We start from the raw sequence: 3685 nt of genomic DNA, 5'->3' as shown, positions 1-3685 counted from the left end.
TAATATACATTTCTCTATGATTTCATAAAATCGCCGCCGACAATTATAGATCATGTGAAATTGTTGCCGCTTCATTTTGACTATATTGATGACGTGGTGATGATGAATTTTACTATATAAGAGTGTCATTTCCGGCCATCTAGAGGTATCTTTCTTCAAATTTTCGCTGGGGTGTCCTGACTCATGACTGCCCCCACCTTTCAAAACAGATCTGCGCTCGTGTGATTATAACATCTCAAACTTAATGCATTCTTAGCATACGAAGCCGATCTGAATAAAGTATAAGATTTTAAGGGCAGAAATACACCCTAGCTAAATGGTGGATGGATGCCAGTGTTTAGTGGTGGTCTCCGAAGATTCTCTGTACTATAAAGCCTGAATTTCCAGGCACGTAGCATATCTTTGAAGGAAGCAGTGAATTACCGGCGGGCAAGGATGTACATTAAGTATGTACATATATGTATGTAACTGGTAACAATGTATTAGTTATTATTATCCGGCGATAGACAGTGCTATTTCAGATTTTAACTTGGAACTTTAAGTGGGCCTGCTGTAGAATACCAGGTAGGCCCTGTCAATTAAATCAATTAAATTAATGTTTAAATTCACTAAACAGTATTTGTCACTGAAATTCAAGTCGAAGTGCTTCTTCAAAGTTGTTGTATTATAATTGGAGCTTTTTGTTAATAAACTTCAATTAATTTTTTCGCTACTATTTGCGTTATGGTTTAATATGGTTTATTAATAATTGAACCGCTTCGAAAACTTTAGCATAAAAACACAGTATCTGCCCATTTATATAAATTGCTTGTAACCGGGAACCAATATGAAAAGACACACAATAGATGGCGCACCATACAATTTCTGTTGCAAAAAATTCTTGTTATGTCTTAGTCCGCGGTCGTAGAGACGGAGAGGAAAGGTAAATTTATTCAATATAATTACAGTATTCAAATTGTTCTCAAATACATAATTTCATCTACAATGATGATATTTCAGTGTGTGAATGAATGTTCTTTTAAAGTGTGATTGCTAAATGTTTAATATGACAAGCTCTACCAAGACAAGAAGGACTGCTCTCAGACTCAATCAAGATGCAGCAGCTAAGCAGTCGGCTTAGTAATTAAGTTGGCTATTATTAAATCAGAAATTCTTTCCTGTATAATAACAGTGTTTTTAGGCCCATATGGTACATATAAACATCTGTATACATAATAAGCAATTAGTAGAGCTCCGCATAGTACACTGTAGGAAAATTATTATACGAAGGTTGATTTAATGTTTGAAAAAATTTCTGAATGCATTAAAAATCTAACCTAAAGTATAATAATTTTCCGCTGGTGTACGATGCATGCTCTACTAATTGCTTTAAATCAATCGCCGCCGTCTTATAATGTTAGTTTTTATAACCAATTGTGTTGTACCAGTCCTCGGTTGCTATTGATATGATCATATACTGTGTGCGTATTTATATTTTGTGCGTATGCTGATTTGTGCTCCTGCAGCACTGTACTGTACGGATACGATGAATAACTAGGCTATTTTGTAATTTGTATTGTGTTAGAAAAACTTGTGTGTAATTTTTCACATTCGTCAAAGAAATAAACATTCTTCAAAGTATTCTAGAGAGAATACAGTCACTATCACTAACTTTTTGGTCGGTGCAGACAGGTAAAAATCTTGGGATGATTTCAAAACAAGTTAACGCTAGGGTATATGGTCTAAGCTAGTAGTAGGAGGAAGCTTCGACGGCCTGCTGCCTGGCCATAGGCCTACATCTAATCTTGTTCCTTGAGTCTTTAAAATAGGTCTAGAATATTCCTATTAAACGTTCATTTGTTTAGTTTATTAGGGTTCATTGATTCAAGGAATGCCTTAATTGTTCATATTGAATATTGAATTTGAAGTAACTTTCTTCGGGTTCTAATTAACCTTGTTTTACGAAAGTAATTTTCAATAACAATTCAAGTTTTATTGAGGTGCACGATATCTTTGCGGTGACGAAAAAAATTAGGATTTTTTTTTGCACACGAACCTAAAAAAATCAAGCCAAGCGTCCACTAATTGGAAAATTAGTGGATAGGCAAATAACATTGAGAGTCGCAGTGGTGACATCACAATTTACCTATAATTAATATTATGCATGTGATGGGAACACTCAGGTTGTTCAGATGGCTCAGCTGTAGCCAGCTATTGGGACAGTTGGGACAGTCCCACAAAATTTTTCTGTTGGGTCCAGATTTCTCATTTTATGTAAAATTGGTCAATTTTTAAGAAAAATGGGTGAAGAGTATCCATATTTTTGCGTAAAATGGGACAACTTTTCAGAAAATGGGTCCACATCATTTGAATTTACACATTAAAAGTGGTTCACTCTGATAAATTGTCTTACACAGTTTGAAAAAATTCTGGCTACGGCATGATTAAATCAATATTCTAGTTGTGCTAGTGCAGTAATGTCTTTTTCAAATATAGAATTGCTGGTGCTAATAATGCATTATATAGGCCTACTGTATTCCTATTTTAAATCTTCTAAAAACCATAATCATATTTCAAGTAGGCCTACTGTGTGTATTGTCTCATACAAAAACACACTTCATATGTTACTTGTTTTTCCATACTTACAAGTAAGACATTCATTATTTAAATTCAAAGTAATCTTTATTGTTCTTAAACAAACCTAAGTTTAACAATCAAAATCGGAAGACAGACAGGAAAAATACCAGAGAGTAATTAATTAAAAAATTAAATATATAAGAATATTATTTAGATATCCATTTGCAGCTAGGTATTATATAACTGTGTTGTGAATTGCAATTTAATTTGATTATTTTGAACATTGGAAGTGTCATTTCTGGTCACCTAGATGTGCCTAATACCCGATTCACACGTGAAGTTAAATTTAACAAAAAGTAATAAATTGTAACCGAGCGATCTCCCGAGTTATTCCTACCGAGATAAAAAGCATTCACACGTGTCTGTAAGGTAATGCCAAGGTTGTGTAAAATTTATTCAGTGTTTATTCAATGAACCATTTTTTCCCCTACTGCGATATAGGTCTAGTCTAGGCCTAGTTGAGAACCCCTGTCACAGATGGACTGTTGAACTCACTCAGCGAGGCTGGTAAAGATTACCGAGACGCTCCGAGATTTTACAAGGATATTACACAGAGGTACTTTCACACGTGCCGTAAAATGTTACTTTTGGTTACATTTTGTTACATTTGGTAAGATTTTTGTACGTGTGAATCGGGTATTAGCCCAATTCTAATGTCAAACAATGGTGGGACCCTGCATCTGTAAAAGTCTTCCTGTATCCCTCTATTTCAGGTATTTGTTATCAAATAAAATGTGATTTTTAAAAAGAACTAATATAATACCACATCAATTAATAATAAAATGGAGGAACAAAGAAATACTGTAAATACAGTACTACAAATGTAATACATTACCGTACATACTTGGGGGTTTTCCTTAATAATTTCACTTGTTTTGAGGAAACACTTTTGGATTTTTTTTGTGATGCATCAGTGGATAGATATATACTGTATGATTGTGTGATTTCAGTTTCAGTTTTCATAATATAATTATTGGAAAATTTGCATTCCCAGTGGATATCTAAACATTAGTGACATATACGTACTATAGAATATGACAGTTCTGTGTTGTCTCTTTAGGCACAGTCT

General features: G+C 33.9%; 1 protein-coding gene across 1 annotated transcript in view; it reads left to right on the top strand.

Annotated features, from left to right (window-relative positions):
• Positions 1-866: 866 nt before the first annotated feature.
• Positions 867-3685, top strand: part of LOC117120049 (patched domain-containing protein 3-like) — a 53073-nt gene continuing 50254 nt past the window's right edge. The window contains exon 1 of the mRNA XM_033265046.1: positions 867-922. The gene's annotated coding sequence lies outside the window, so the exon portion shown is untranslated. The remainder of the gene's footprint in view (positions 923-3685) is intronic.

The sequence above is a fragment of the Anneissia japonica genome, unplaced genomic scaffold (assembly GCF_011630105.1).
Source record: "Anneissia japonica isolate Jap-2015-1 unplaced genomic scaffold, ASM1163010v1 scaffold287597_len576451_cov177, whole genome shotgun sequence".
Lineage (NCBI taxonomy): Eukaryota > Metazoa > Echinodermata > Crinoidea > Comatulida > Comatulidae > Anneissia > Anneissia japonica.
The sequence above is the reverse complement of the archived record's forward strand: the minus strand, read 5'-3'. Positions and strand labels throughout refer to the sequence as shown.